At 48.7% G+C, this 17,004-nt stretch overlaps 1 long non-coding RNA gene across 1 annotated transcript; it reads right to left on the reverse strand.

The window, feature by feature from the left end:
- Positions 1-1,325: 1,325 nt before the first annotated feature.
- On the reverse strand, positions 1,326-9,206 carry LOC135256599 (uncharacterized). Its single transcript, XR_010330480.1, has 3 exons — positions 8,510-9,206; positions 5,145-5,272; positions 1,326-3,646 (listed from the first exon to the last, which is right to left on the reverse strand). It is a non-coding gene; the product is annotated as an uncharacterized LOC135256599 (long non-coding RNA).
- Between the last annotated feature and the right edge of the window lie 7,798 nt (positions 9,207-17,004).

Consider the following 17,004-nt stretch of genomic DNA (forward strand, 5'->3'; position numbering starts at 1 on the left):
CCCAGACTGCTGCCACACACAGGGACACACTGCTGCCACGCACAGGGACCCAGACTGCTGCCACGCACAGGGACCCAGACTGCTGCCACGCACAGGGACACACTGCTGCCACGCACAGGGACACACTGCTGCCACGCACAAGGACACACTGCTGCCACACTGAGCATGCTCACTGCCATCCGCACAGTCTCTACACTCCTAAGGCAATGTGTCTGTATGAGTGTTGGACTCATCAACGCAATGATACACTCAGCAACTGGGTCAGGGGGAACCTGTGCTTAGCTGCTGGGTCAGGGGGAACCTGTGCTTAGCTGCTGGGTCAGGGGGAACCTGTGCTTAGCTGCTGGGTCAGGGGGAACCTGTGCTTAGCTGCTGGGTCAGGGGGAACCTGTGCTTAGCTGCTGGGTCAGGGGTACTCTGTGCTGATTCTGCTGGGTCAGGGGGAAGGAACCTGTACTTAGCTGCTGGGTCAGGGGAAAGAAGCTTGTGTGCAGCTGCTGGGTCGTTCTGATCCCAGAGACAGGGAGAACGGCGCTCAGTTACTGGGCCATGTTTCCAGCAGACCCGCTACTCTCTCCAGATTCAAAATGTCAGCTTGTCTGGGGACAAAAAATGAATGATTACCAAAATCAGTCGATTCCAAAATGCCCATTGATTGCGTCCATCATATTAAATGTCAATTAAATGTCTTTCTACCATTCAGTCTTCAACAAAGAATACATCTTCTACCCAAAGAAAAGACCAGTAGAAGTGTTGCTAATTGACTGCTCGCTAACCTGTACAGCTGGGTACTGGGTGAGCAAGGCTGGGTACAGGGTGGACATGGCTGGGTACTGGGTGGGCACTGCTGGGTACAGGGTGGGCATGGCTGGGTACTGGGCAGCAGCAGTTCAGTGGCAATCATCTACACACACTGCTGTTGTATTGATTTACCTGTGGGTCCCTGTGGGTCCCTGTGGATCCCTGTGTGTCTAAAGAGTTTAAAACTGCAACAGTCCCCTGCTATTCAATATGCCCATATCTCAATTTAAATGCCTATAAATGAAGCACTATAAAATCAGGGTGTGGTTATGCATTGTGAGTCAGTTTCCACTGTGTCAGGCCAAAAGCCTTCCTCCCCCAAGACAGCCTCTACTTTAAACTGCAACAGAACAAGCTCGTGTGCACCCTAACATGCTGGTGTGCACCTTAACATGCTTACGCACGTCTGCACAACCTTGTGCAGTACAACTTGCACAAATACTCACAAATAAACACCTCAATGCACTCAATACATACTTCACTACCTGGAAGATTCCACAAAACCAACTTTAACACCTTCCTCTAAAAACAGCAATAAAATCATAATGTGGAGTGTTTAAATAACAGCTTAATAACAGTTTTAATATTTGTTTTTAATAACAACTTAAGAGCTTATTGTGCTATATTGTAATGACTGCACCCACTGCTCCATTTTAAAAGCAGTGTAATATAAAATATATAATATATATTTAAAGAGCTGCATCCACAGGCAGGAGAAAGGTTGACCCTGAAGGGAAAAGAGCAGTGTAGCAAGTCAGGAGCATTAAAGCTGCATGCCAACATGGCCAATTCCCACCTGTGTGTTTACTCCAGCGCTGAGAGAAGCTTCCGGACCTCAACATGGCCGATTCCCACCTGTGTGTTTACTCCAGCACTGAGAGAAGCTTCCGGATCTCAACTTGGCCGATTCCCACCTGTGTGTTTACTCCAGCGCTGAGAGAATCTTCCGGATCTCAACAGCCCTCTGCGGCTGTCCAGACATTTTAAAATCTAAACACACGCACTCATAATCCCTTATTTTATTTTTTTTAGTTCTCTGTAGAGAATAAAAACATTTGCGTTTTTTTTCTCTCCTTTCTTTTTTGATTTTGAGAGATGGAAGGTGTTATAAAAATGTAATTTCATAATTAATATAAAAATCTTATAAATACAGATTTTTAATGGAAGGCAGCACATAAAAAGTGACTGACAGGCAAAATTCCTAATTCCAAATAAGAGAAACAATCACAGCACACACTGATTCATTTAATTCATTTTGGTCACATGGTGTTTTTCAGAAGTTTGTAAGCCTTACTTTGTAAGCCTGTAAGGCTCATAAATTAAATCAAAATTATTCATAATTATACCTTTTCATATTTATGCGTTGTTTTTTTAATACTAAAATGCTAAATTATATTATTTGGTTTAATTCCGTATAGCATGATTAAAAACGTGTGCTCAGATTCTTGCTCGGATGTTAAGAGGAATTCAGAATGATTAGAAATGTGCTCTGCATGGGGATGCACTCTCACTGCAGGAAACGAGCCAGGGCCTAGGAACAGCTCACAGGTGCTGCACAAAGCTCCAGAGCTTTAAGAACAAACACAGACTCAGTGCCTCAGAGCTTTATGAACAAATACTGACTCAGAGCTTTATGAATAAACACCGACTCAGTACCTCAGAGCTTTATGAACAAACACTGACTCAGGTTTTTTTTTTTGTTTATTTAATTTGAAGACCTTATACCTTATACAGACCTACCTAGCTTACATTTTTGAAGTTATATCTGTACATATCTGGATCTAGCTGTATATTTGCAAAAGCAATTTAGGAGCCAATAGCAGTGCCTCTCCCTCCACGCGTGATTGGCCAGAGCAGCTCCCTATCCACGCACTTCACCGCCTTCATCCGCCTTTTTCGGACACTTATGGGTCAACGGCACCACGTCTCAACAACGCAGTTACCCAAAAAGCCCGATGATTGGAAGTGGAAAGCTGTGCACTTCATGGAAAAAGATTCTTCCTGAATGAAAATAAGGAATCGAGTATTTTTACAGCGGCTGATAAGTGCTGGTGAGATTGAAGCTGAGGAGGAAGAAATGAGCCGTTTCAGAAAGAGACAGAGAAAATCACTCTGCGAACAGCCAAACAGCAGTGACACTGCAGCGTGCAGAAAATGTGATGTAGATTCTGTGACCTTGCAGGAACTACTTTTGAGTTTGAAAAAAGCAGCCGCAATGTTCTAGTAAATCTGGCCCTGAGTCTTAGTCTTCATAAAATGGAGCTTCGTGAATCTGGCGAAGCCCAAGGTGAACTCATCGCACTGTTTAATAGGAAGTGCAGGGTGAATTTGGCTCAGGACGTTTGTCGATTCTGGGCCTGGGACTTCACCCATGGAGCCGATCAGAGCGGCCGGTTCTGTGCCTGCACGTTCTGCGCGGCTGGGCTCAGAAGGGCGTTTAACTCTGGGAGGGTTCCTCCAGGAGAGGGGCTGGGGCTGGGGAGTGTTCCTCCAGGAGAGGGGCTGGTGCTGGGGAGTGTTCCTCCAGGAGAGGGGCTCCAGGAGAGGGGCTGGGGCTAGGGAGGGTTCCTCCAGGAGAGGGGCTGGTGCTGGGGAGTGTTCCTCCAGAGAGGGGCTGGGGCAGGGAGGGTTCCTCCAGGAGAGGGGCTGGTGCTGGGGAGTGTTCCTCCAGGAGAGGGGCTGGGGCTAGGGAGGGTTCCTCCAGGAGAGGGGCTGGTGCTGGGGAGGGTTCCTCCAGGAGAGGGGCTGGGGCTGGGGAGTGTTCCTCCAGAAGAGGGGCTCCAGGAGAGGGGCTGGTGCTGGGGAGGGTTCCTGCAGGAGAGGGGCTCCAGGAGAGGGGCTGGTGCTGGGCAGAGGGCCCAGTGACGCAGCATTATTGTGGGGTCAGAGAGTGGAGCTTCACAGGCTCTCAGCTAACGCTAACCGGTACTCACGGAGTCAGGCCCCACTTCAAACTTCATACACAACCAGAACACAGGACATACACATCTCTCTCCCCCACTACTCAGCCCTGTCAGTCCGCTGCCCAGCACACTCCACACGGACAGCCCTGCGATGAGGGCACCAATAATTAAACTAGCAGGAAGCAGCCGTCCCCAATTACCCCCAGCGGTCACAGTCTCACACCGCACACCAACTGCCCCCAGCGTCCATGTCTCCGACAAGGACTCTGCCCCCGGCACACCTGCACCCTGGGTTCTACAGCCCCTCCTGTGTCTGTGTCTCCCCCAGTTATTCTTGCAACACAAAGGTTCGTGTTCAGGCCCTGCGGCGTGTGCTATACAGGCCCTGTGGCGTGTGCTATACAGGCCCTGCGGCGTGTGCTATACAGGCCCTGCGGCGTGTGCTACACAGGCTTCTCCTGCTCTTAGCAGCCATGAAGAGGAAGATCAGGAAAGGAAGAAAAGAAAGATTCTCTGTTACAATAGAAGTTTTAAAAATATGCAGGGAAGCAGGCGGTGTCTGTTATTCAGCGGTGAAAACAAACGGATGATTGCTGTCGATCTTCACAGCGCAGAGGGTTATTATGCACAGCGGCTGACCTAACCGAAGGGGTCTGCTCTAAACTTAGCACATACGCAGGGTGCAGCCGTTCACTGCACATTATAAAGCACTGGAAGGCCTTGGACCAGCAAAACCAAACCTCACATTCAACCAGCAAAACCCAACCTCACATTCAGCCAGCAAAACCCAACCTCACATTCAGCCAGCAAAACCCAACCTCACATTCAGCCAGAAAAACCCAACCTCACATTCAGCCAGCAAAACCCAACCTCACATTCAGCCATCAGCAGCTACAGATTTACTGGTAGTTTGTGTGTCGTTTAACAGCTGGGGTGAGCTTTCAATTTTGCACCTTATCTTCATCCTGCTTTTCAAGCCATATCAGAGATATCACATGTAGTCACAATTGGCACTTTTAAATGAGGTACTAAGATCAGTAACTGTTTTCATGTGCGTATTCCTCTTGATTTGGATTGTTAATTTATTTTGAAAGGGCCCAACACAGCGGATAAAGGCACTGACGGCATTAACCTCCCTCTGGGGAGTCTTTAGAGGACACACTGCGAAACAAACCAGACACAATACGGGCAGAGCCACAATGAAACAACCTGCTTAATTATAAATCAGTTAAATAAATATAATAAACATATAATAATCTGCTCATTACAAACATTCCCATGCCTCTGACAACAAAATAGAACATGCCCTTTCTGAAAAGTCATGAAGATTTATTACTTTGAAAAACTCCTTGTAGACAAGATTTGTTTCCATTAGTGATGAAGAGACTTTTGATTAAATTAAGAACAGAACATCATTTCAGAAGGGATGTCCAAACATACCTGTACATATTGGAGTCAGTCAGGGTTGCCATGAGAGGATTCCAAAAGTTTTCAAAATATCTGAGAGAGCCAGAGCCTTCAGTGGAGGGATGGTGGAGACTTTTGCAATATCTGAAAGAACGAGTAGACTGCCAGATGACAGTCCATATGTGTGAGAAAGTATTCAGTTCCTGTGAGAACTGGCTGGTCAGCAAGGTGACAGTAAGGAGGGTGAAGATGGTGCAGAAGGTGTGGTTGGCAGGTGAAAGCCGGACAGGTTTATCAGAACGTGTGCAGAGTTGGGTTGCCATGTAAGAGTGGATTGGCTCAGGGTTGCCAGGTAACACTGGATGGGTTGCCATGTGAAAGGAGAGGCCACGTTCCCCCTCTCTCACGTGCAGAGGCATTAGACATGCTCACCCTGCCAGTAAAGGTTCCTAAATCCTGCCCTGCTCCGCCCACACCATGACCTCCTTACATAGACAAACAGCTTTAACATGTTAGTGGCAGGGGGGGAAAGGGGGGGAGAGGGGGGCGCACTGGGAGAATAGATAAAAATGTTGTGTTCAGCAAGTGAACCGCAATTGCATTAATCTAAGTTTAGCAAGGCATGAAAGGGTTTTCTAAAGTCAATTTCAGTGCAATCATTGAAAAAATCTGAATGACACCGCTTGCTGGCGCTTGATTGGTCATAATTGAAGATTATTTTTCCCCACTATTCTGCTTATGGCACATGTGGTTTTCTACACACAACACAAAAAAAGGAACAAGAAGCATGCAATATCAGGCTGTGAGTAACTGTCCAAAACAGGCTTGTATTAAATGGCCATCGTGAGTGATTGTACTACTATGATTGATTTTTTACAGTAATCATTACTTGGTAAGTGCATGTTTTTTGAGTTTTTCCATGAGGGCAACAGCACTGAAAATTCTGTGTTCTTCTGAGATTATTGACCCGGATGGCAAATGCACTTGTGCACAGAGAAGATCTTTTTCTCTGGCTGGTAACTGGGATGTTCATGGTGCGAATATGAGAACAATGAACAGATGCTACAGCCGGGGAGTCAGAATGCACTGAGACTGCAGCCAGAGTCGGAATGCACTGAGACTACCATATGGCCCTTCCTGTCAGTGGTTCACATGTAATCTAAAACTTTTACAGCAAAATGAATGGCCCAAAACACAGGTAGTCCGGTGAGCTGTGCCAGGTGAAATGCTTCCCTCAAAGCATTACTAGTGTAGCTAACACTAACGCTAACATAGAGTCAGATAAAGCAGACTGGCGCATTGCCCAGTGGGGGCCATTTTGCTCTCACCACAGGAAAGAGCACATGTACCATTTCACAGTGCTGTCACTATTTCCATCTCAACAGATGCAGAGCATTTTATGGACACCCCCCGAACACATTACCCATAATCCCTCAGCTACCCGCGGTGAAACAAGGCCAGGCGCTGACGTGTGTATGATATTCACACACCGGGGTGGTAGGGCGGTCATAAAGGCTTTGGATCCACCCCTGTGAAGCTCAGAGCTGCCGGCAAAGAGCTGGGAAAATAAATGGGACACTTCTGTTTATTCCTCTCCATCACTTTCACTCTTCCCCTCTGTCTCTCTCCCTTCCTCCCCCTCTCCCTCGTCCCCCCTCTCCCTCCCTCCTTCCTTCTCTCTCCCCCTCCTTTCCCTCGTCCCTCTCCCCCTTCTCCTTCCCCCTCTCCTCCGTTCTTCTCTCTGCGCACTGTTGCCCTCCTCGCTCTGTGTGGCGCTATGTGGCCACGGTCGCTAGCTCTGTGGCGCTGCTAATTAGCGCAGGCAGTCCTCATTACATCAGCCCGGCACTACAGGCCTGTCAATCACTTTAACAGATACAGGAAGGGGGGGCAGGGACAGTGCGGTGTGCAGATGTCCCAGGAGAGGGACAAGCACAAGACAGCAGTACTTCTTGCAAATGAAAAATCCCCCATTTTCAAAGCAGTGTTTCTGCATCGGACTCATGCAGCATGTTGGTGAGGTAGGTAGGTAAGCTCCACAGCACAGCGGTTAGGGTAATGGAACTAACTCAGAGGATGCAGGTTCAAATCCCATCCGAGGTACTACTGCTGTACTCACAAGCAAAGGTACTAGACCAGAGATCAGTCAATGAGATCAGCCAGAAGAAATCAGCCCAGTCAGACCAGCAGGCAGCTAAATAAATCTCCTACAGGAGAATCAGATGCTTTCCAGACCCCTTTAAAATCCACGCAAATTCACAGCGAGTGATTGCTATTGGCTCGAGTAAACTCACCAACATCCAATCAAAACATGCTCATGCCTTCTGCGCATCCATAAAGAAACTGCAAAAATCCATCGGACCGTCAGAGATATAACTTGGCAACAGAATTTTAGTCACAACACACAATTGTAAAAAAACTGGCACCAATAAGTTTTATTTTACAGCATCAGAGAGAGAGAGAGAGAGAGAGATTACTGGCAGCCACTGACCTCTGCAGTCAGAAATCAAACAGGGTTGTGAAATTAGTTTAATGCCCTTTGTAAATGTTAAATAATTTAATAAAAACAAATAAATCACTGAAAAGGAAAGGATTGAAGATACCAGATATTTACTTTCCCAAAGGTCCTGCAGTGCCATGTCTCACTGTAATGGTCATTCAATTAATGGTGCAAGAAAAATTTGTTTTGCTCGTTCCAAATATTTTGGATGCATTTTGTTATTTTTATTATAATTATTATTACGAACAGTAAAAGACAGCCTCTAATGGAGCTGGAAAGGGATAAAGCATTTGAACACACGCACATGCACACACACGCAAACGTGTGTGCACAATAGACACCCACATGCACACACGTGCAAGCACAGTAGGCACACACAAGCACATGCATGAACACACGAATGGACACACACACACACACACACACACACACACACACACACACACAAACCTGAAAAGAAAATCTATTACCTGCTGTAATAGGCACTCAGGTGAAATAACAGGGATTGTTTGTAGCCCCTGTGTTCATTCTTCCATAATTCCAATTACAACAGCTGGCATTAAGAAGACAAATTACACAATGCAGACCGCTTCATTTCTTGTCACTGAATAATAACTCTATGGACTATGGATAAAGAAACCGTAGGGCCACCTATAGATTTGAGAAAGCCTCCTCATTCTTTCAAAGCACACAAAGAGCACAGTCTTCTTTACACTGAGTGTTAAACACAATAATTAAGTTCATTACTTTTACATCACTACAACAGCAGATGCTCTTATCCAGAGACATACAGAAGCGAAATAAGAACACAATTATATATATTGTGAGGCAGGGCTGGGGGTGGCTACTGCACATGTGGTGAACAGACAGGGAAAACCCAAAAGATGTGCTAACTTACCGTAGCCTTTTATTGGTCCCAAAACAAGAGAAATCTTCAGGAACAAAACCAATGGTCAAACTGGCAACCAAAACTACAAAGAAAACAAAAACAAAAACGAAACCAAAACCCCAAAAACTACCACACCCCATGCATTCCCCAGCTCCCAAACACCTCCTCCAGGTCTGTGAGCCAGGCCTTTTATAGAGCCCATGATTAGGTAATGGGCCACAGCTGACGTGATTGCAATGAACCACAGCTGCAGCCGTACCTGTCTGCAGGGTCAGCGCTGCCCCCTGGTGGGCAGCACCCTAATTCCCTTACTGCCACCACAAAAGATACATCATTTTCACTGAGTGTATATTCATAATACACAGTATTATATGCGTGTGTGTGTTCGTATGCGTGTATACCCTGTGGGGTAAAGGGCCTTTCTTTGAAACAAATTTTACAGGCATTTTGTAATTTATTTTGTGAGTCATAGTTATTAATACCATATCTGCTGTGCATTTCCTGCGTTTTTGCTCATGAGAAACTTTAATCTTCCAGCAACAACAAACTACGGCAGGGACAAATCTTCACTTGGCACTAGAAACCCCGAGGAGGGGTCTGGCGCCCAAAATAAGAAAAACAAGAATAATTAGAGATATGAGAAATATTCAGAGAAACAGCCGGAGATATAAGAGCAGAGAAACTGTTTCTTTTCCTGTCCTTAGGAAGCTCAAACTGTGGCGTTCCCAAGAGCTTCCGTTAGGAACCTGTCAGCGCGTTTGGGGCGCCCCCCCCCCCAAAGAGGAGACAGCACTGCAAAGGCAATAAAGGCTGGAGGTTCAAATCACATAAAAGCAAGGAAGAACACCCTCCCCCCCCCCACGGGCACAGTAACATGCTGCCTGGAAACAACTATCATGACAGCCCTGTGAATAAAAAAAAAATATATATATATATATATGATTTTTTATTTTTTATTTTAAAGAAAACAAACGAGAATGAAAAAGCGCAGTGATTAATTATTCCCTGGGCTGGTTTTTCTTTTGCTTTTTTTAAAGACTCGGTTTCTTCGCTCCGGGGAGACGAGACGTCTTCGTTCGAGTGCTCTGGGTGTTCCGCTGCAAGGCGGGAAAGCGGCGCCACGGCGACCGTGATGTCACGCCAACGAAGCTCTCGCCACGGCGACCACGATGTCGAGCTAACGAAGCTCCCGCACAGCCGTGCCGGGCGCACGGGCGAAGGTGGCCCCCGCTCGGGCGTCAGGCACACGTGCGGCAGGTCTCACAGCTCCGTGCGCGTGCGGCAGGTCTCACAGCGCGTGCGGCAGGTCTCACAGCTCCGTGTGGCAGGTCTCACAGCTCCGTGTGGCAGGTCTCACAGCTCCGTGCGGCAGGTCTCACAGCTCCGTGTGCGTGCGGCAGGTCTCACAGCGTGTGCGGCAGGTCTCACAGCGCGTGCGGCAGGTCTCACAGCGTGTGCGGCAGGTCTCACAGCTCCGTGTGGCAGGTCTCACAGCTCCGTGCGGCAGGTCTCACAGCTCCGTGCGGCAGGTCTCACGTGCGAGTCTCAGCTGCGTGCGGCAGGTCTCACAGCTCCGTGCTGGCAGGTCTCACAGCGCGTGCGGCAGGTCTCACAGCGTGTGCGGCAGGTCTCACAGCTCCGTGTGGCAGGTCTCACAGCGCGTGCGGCAGGTCTCACAACGCGTGCGGCAGGTCTCACAGCTCCGTGCGGCAGGTCTCACAGCGTGTGCGGCAGGTCTCACAGCTCGTGTGGCAGGTCTCACAGCTCCGTGCGGCAGGTCTCACAGCTCCGTGCGGCAGGTCTCACAGCGTGTGCGGCAGGTCTCACAGCTCCGTGCGGCAGGTCTCACAGCTGTCGTGCGGCAGGTCTCACAGCGTGTGCGGCAGGTCTCACAGCGCGTGCGGCAGGTCTCACAGCTCCGTGCGGCAGGTCTCACAGCTCCGTGCGGCAGGTCTCACAGCTCCGTGCGGCAGGTCTCACAGCTCCGTGCGGCAGGTCTCACAGCTCCGTGCGCGTGCGGCAGGTCTCACAGCTCCGTGCGGCAGGTCTCACAGCTCCGTGCGGCAGGTCTCACAGCTCCGTGCGGCAGGTCTCACAGCTCCGTGCGGCAGGTCTCACAGCTCCGTGCGGCAGGTCTCACAGCTGCGCAGTCTCACAGCTGTGCGGCAGGTCTCACAGCGTGCGGAGTCTCCAGTCGCGTGTGCGGCAGGTCTCACAGCCCGTGCGGCAGGTCTCACAGCTCCGTGCGGCAGGTCTCACAGCTCCGTGCGGCGAGGTCTCACAGCTCCGTGCGCAGTCTCAGCCGTGCGGCAGGTCTCACAGCTCCGTGGCAGTTGTCGGCAGGTCTCACAGCTGCGTGCGGCAGGTCTCACAGCTCCGTGGCGTGCAGGTCCACAGCCGTGCGGCAGGTCTCACAGCTCCGTGTGCGTGGAGTCTCACAGCTCCGTGCGGCAGGTCTCACAGCTCCGTGTGCGTGCGGCAGGTCTCACAGCGCGTGCGGTAGGTCTCACAGCTCCGTGCGGCAGGTCTCACAGCTCCGTGCGTGTGCGGCAGGTCTCACAGCTCCGTGTGCGTGCGGTAGGTCTCACAGCTCCGTGGAGGCGCTGCGTGCCGAAGGAAACTCGTTAGAACAGCGCGTTTTAAACGCATCACTGACTAAACCGGATCCCCCAACAGGCACATTTTAAATGTTTTTGCCGTTCGACTGAGAGCTCACGCTGCTCCACGCGGCTCTCACAGGCTGCCTGAGAGGGGATTGTAAAAGTACCACTGAGACATAATGAGTGTTGGACAGGTAAAGCCTCAGAGCAGACTCATTCAGGTGGACAGGTAATGCCTGGAGGATCACGGCGACTGCAGTTTTAACTCCAGTCCTGGAGGGCCGCAGCGTCTGCAGGTTTAACTCCAGTCCTGGAGGGCCGCAGCGTCTGCAGGTTTAACTCCAGTCCTGGAGGGCCGCAGCGTCTGCAGGTTTAACTCCAGTCCTGGAGGGGGCACAGTGCCTGCAGGTTTAACTCCAGTCCTTGAGGGCCACAGTGTGTGCAGGTTTAACTCCAGTCCTTGAGGGCCACAGTGTGTGCAGGTTTAACTCCAGTCCTGGAGGGGGCACAGTGCCTGCAGGTTTAACTCCAGTCCTGGAGGGGGCACAGTGCCTGCAGGTTTAACTCCAGTCCTGGAGGGGGCACAGTGCCTGCAGGTTTAACTCCAGTGTGTCATACTGTCTTTCAGTACTCAGCCTGTCTAAAGATTCCACACACATCCAGAGTCCTGGAGTTAATCCTGCAGACATGGCGACCCTGCAGAGTTTGAGCTAAACCTACAGGTACTGCAGCATTACGAAAGACTGTCCGACACCAAGGAAAACATTTACTGTGAAGATCATGACAGCCTGCAGACATGAACTCTCTCACTCTTGTTTCTTAGCAACCTCCAGCTCCCAGTTGACTGCGCGCCTGTTTCCTCAGACGTCTGTTTCTTTGCTGCCAAATTAATGGTTGGCCTGAATTTGTTCAAGTAAAAAAATAGAATAAACATCAGACCCTATATACCCCCCCCCCCCCCAACCAGCAGTGCTGCAGTAGGAGCAACTGCGTTTAATTATAGCAGGAATGAGTAATAAATCATTTAGATATAAATAAATAAAAAACTTAAGAGAATTCAAAGGAAAAGTCTAATTAAAGTGCAAACAGCTTGTCTGAGAGGCCCCGATGCTCTCTGGAAAAAGTGTTTTATAATTTAAGACCCCTCACCACACGGGTATTGGTTCCCTTTACAGTAAGTAAGACCCCCCCCTCCCTTTTTTTGGCTGGACCGCAACAGCGGGGCCAGCCCTACAAATGCAAATGTCTGTGAGTGACTGAGTGACTGACTGAGTGATGAAGTTACACCACTGGTCGGCCGAGTTATGAAGTTGCACCATTGGTCGGCTGGATCACATGTGTTAGGTCCAGCCATATACTAGGTTTTAACCTGGTCTTGTTTCTGATTGTAATACATGCACATTGTTAGCTGTACCTGAGCTTTGTGCTCAGGTATTCACAGTGTTTTTTAAATAAATATTTTTGGACTCACTGGTGATTACTTGTGAAGTAGTAAAAACCCCAGAGTCAGAGCACAGAGATGCGTACCTGCAGTCAGGTGTGATGCGTACCTGTAGTCAGGTGTGATGCGTTCCATGCAGTCAGGTGTGATGTGTTCCATGCAGTCAGATGTTATGCGTACCTGCACTCAGGTATGATGCGTACCTGCAGTCAGGTGTGAGTGAGGCAGTAACTGGGCTGTCTGCCGCAGGGTTAGTCCCTTGTGTTTACCATCCTTACCGCTGCTTCTCTTTCCTCCTGTTCCTGCCATAGTCTGATAAAGCCTCATTCAGCTCACAAGCTCTCCTGCAAGCACAGAGTTTATGAGATAAAAACACAAACATTTCAATCTTTATATCTGGAAGAAGAAGACTGGAAGATTATACAGTGTTTATGCATGAACTTTCACTTGAGTCTGTATTTTCAGAAATGTTCCAATGACAGCAGTAAGGCAAATACAGCTGAAGGTCGATCTGCAGGTGTGCAGGGTGGGGTCGGGCGGGGGGGGGGGGGGTGCAGGGTTGGGGTGCAGGGGGGGTGCAGGGTTGAGGGGGGTGAGGGGGAGGGCGAGGTTGAGAGGGGGGGCAGGGTTGAGGGGGGTGGGGAGGGGGAGTTGCAGATTTGGGGGGGGGGTGCAGAGTTGAGGGGGGGGGGTGCAGTTATAACCTGGCCACACCGCGGACCACTCCCTCTGCGCGGTCCATGCCTGTCGCTGAATTACTTTCATTCCACTTCAGAACTCTTACAGCGACCACATTCAATTTTCCATTATCATGTCCGCCTCTACCCACGGCTCTGTGTCACCATTTCATTCCCATTCATCAGGAGAAACCCCAGCCAATCAGACACCATTTCACCACAAGAGCCCTTTCATTTCCACCTGGTCGCCATACAGCCACTGTGTTGCAATTTGATTGGCAGTATGAGAGTCGATGACAGTTCAGTAGGGTCACTACAGTGGATATTCTCACAACTGAGATCCTTCATGGCCAATCAATAGGCAAGATTTGCTATTTCCTATTCCTGTAGCCTATTGCCCCCCTGAGCCATACTGAGTGTATAGACCGTATCCCGCGTGCAGACCGCGGGGAGAAGCTCCTCTTCACTCATTCATACCCCCCCTCACTGCCAGCTGCTGGGGTTACATAACTCTGATGTAATATCAGCTCTAGGCCTTTCAGAGCTGCTAAGCAAGCCCCTAAATCTCCCCCAGGAGAAACAGCCGTGGGTTTAAAATGAGACAACAAAGCCTGAGGATACAATAGAGTAATAACAGGATTAGTCTGAGCATATATATATATATATATACATATATATATAATAAGATAATAGGGCAAACATTCGGGGGATATATAGTAAGATAATAAGAGGATTATTCTGTGATGGTGACTCTTACATGGGAGTTGGTTTAAATGCATGATCTGCGCAGCCAGAGAGAGGAGTCTGAAGCATGACTTCATCACGAGCTTCATCATCAGCTTCATCACGAGCGCTCCACAGAAATATGGCGCAGATCTGCTCCTCTCCAAAGCAATAAATCCCAGCGACTAAAACCATGATCAAGTGAATAAGGCAATCCAGACCTACCTCATTCATATAAAAATCATCATGAGTACAGGTTATGAGGAGAGTAATGCTCGACTGAGCCTCTTTCATCCCACTACAGCACCTAAAAGATCTGCACTCCGGGTTTTTAGCCCAGATGATACCTGGAGATGAAAATGTTTTGGAAAATGGCCGACATCGTTCGTCAGTCAGCCATTAGATGCCCCCCCACACACCACCTGGGTTTGGTAGGAGTTTGTACGTGCAGTTTGCACACGTCTAATACTGAAATACACAACCATGTACAGACTATGTGTGCATGTTTCTGACATATAACACATTTATGACACACTGACACTAAAGGGTTAGTAAAAAAAACGTGCGTTGGCGTCTGAGGACACGCATGCAGCTGGTAGGACAAGCCACAGAGTGGACACTTCCTTCCAAGTCCTGAATCCACTGGGCTGAATCCATTGGGCTGGATCCACTGGGCTGGATCCATTGGGCTGAATCCATTGGCTCTGAAGGGTCAGTTCTATCTCTCTACCACTGAAGCCAAAGCATCCAATTGGGAGCATCTTTTGAAAAAGGGGTGTGATCAAGGCAATGGGCGTGGCCTAAGACAACACTGCTGGCAGTGGGCATTCTGTACTGCGATACACCCGAGTATTGGGTGGGTCTAAAGGTTCTGCGATAAGAATGGCAATAATGTCTTGTAATAACTTTCCTGACTTTAAATGCGACCTTGTCTTGTGAAAGTGTCTTCTTTATAGACGGGAATTTATTTGAAATCAGAAGAGAATGCGTACCTGCGTGGCTCTCTGCTCGAGGACGTTGATAATCTCAGAGCCACAGCAGAAGAGCTCCTACAGCTCTTATAGCCGCAGACCTTCTCCAGTTTTCCCTCCGCCCAGTGCAGACACATGCGTGTGTGTGCCCTGGTACCCCACACACCGCAGCCCATCTCAAACCGTCTCCACTCTGTGATTATGATTCATCCTAAATCACAATGACCTACAGCGGGTACCTCCGCTACCGTGGGTTAGAGCTGCTGATGACTGGGCACGGTCGCCCAAACAGCACAGACAGTCTGTCTGAAAACTGCTCCAGGAGCACATCAGAACCCTCATCTTGGGGATGGCCTGTTTTTCACGAGGTTATTAAAAACAGGACAGTGTGTTCGCTGCCTCTCCTGAGTCATAGCTCAAACTGACTGCACCTTATGCTCTCAGTAAAGAATAACCTGGAACAGACCTTCTGCAGGGCAGGGAGCGGGCCTCCCAGTTTACGCTTACTGCCATTCCATGTCCTTCTCTGTCATTCCCTGTCATTCCCTGTCCTTCACTGTCCCTCTCTGTCCTTCCTGACCCTTCACTGTCCTTCCCTATCCTTCCCTGTCCTTCCATGTTCTTTTCTGTTCTTCTCTGTCCTTCACTATCCCTCTATCCTTCTTTCATTCCCTGTCCTTCACTGTCCTTCTCTGTCCTTCCCTGTTCTTTCCTGTGCACAAGCGCATCACCTCAGCAGTGGAGGACATCACTTACAACTCAGGATTAATAAACTGCTTTCAAATTCTGCATGTAGCATTTAATGTGAAGCTAAAACTATTAACAAGAATGCAGTGCATAACTGACAAGACACATGAGATGATGTTGGAGAAGTTTTCTTGTTGTGGGAGTGAGGGAGAGAGAATACAAACAGCCACAATCACAATAATCAGAATAAATCCTGAAAGGTTAGAGTTATCCTGGTGAGCAAAACTTCATTTCGATGCAAAACTCCATTTTCTCTTTTCTTTTGTACCCTTTCACTGAGAGAAAAAACAAAATATTAAAATATCCCTGTAATATGGCTGAGCTGCGACTGTCTTACCCCCCACTCCTCAGTGCCCGCCACCCCCACTCACACAACACTCATAATTGCGAGGCTTTTGCTGTATTCATTCTTGTTAGATTAGGAAGGGACTGTTAGATTAGGAAGGGACTGTGCTTCCTAGTTAAATAGCTCATTGAGCCGGGTGTTAACCCCAGAACCCAGCATTTATCTCCCAGAATAAATCTCCCGACGGAGGATTGATGGGGGCTGGCGCAGAACGGGGGGGAAAGGCAGGCAGTTTGAAGCGAGCGTGGGGGGGGGGGCAACTTTAATGGGATCACTGCTGATTGAGCACCTTTAATACAGCAATCACTCTTCCCCCACCTGTCAGTCAGATGCACAATCTGGTCCACCCCTCACCTGATTGGTCCAGAGGGGCGTGTGACCTTGCCACTGTGCTCAGGGCTGGTTCAGACCGATCTTGCTCTGTCTCCATTATTATCCCAGATCAGTCACCACCGGGGAAGGCCCATTCCTGCTTAATGACATCACACAGCACATTCCTGCTTAATGACATCACACAGCACATTCCTGCTTAATGACATCACACGGCACATTCCTGCTTAATGACATCACACAGCACATTCCTGCTTAATGACATCACACGGCACATTCCGGCTTAATGACATCACACCACATTGTGCTTGACACGCCAAACCCTGTCTTGCCTATATGGTTACTTTGAATACAATAAGATAAAGATTAAAAATAATCGAGAATGTCAGTTCAAAACAATAAATATCACTAATCTTCTGCATGAAAATCTGGTTTTATTTTCATTTCACATATAAACCAGAAATCACATCATATCGCAAAAAATGAAAGACCTCTGTTTCTGCTTTAAAATCCCAGTAAAGCCCTGTGAGTATTTAACCCAGGCAGACAGTTGCACAAGTGCTAACAGAACACAAGGGTCAAATTTAATGTGCCGATGAGATAACCGACCTTTGACCTCCGACCCATCTCCTCCAGCACATGACCTGTCACAGTAGCTCCTCTCTATTT

This window comes from Anguilla rostrata, chromosome 1 (assembly GCF_018555375.3).
Source record: "Anguilla rostrata isolate EN2019 chromosome 1, ASM1855537v3, whole genome shotgun sequence".
NCBI lineage: Eukaryota > Metazoa > Chordata > Actinopteri > Anguilliformes > Anguillidae > Anguilla > Anguilla rostrata.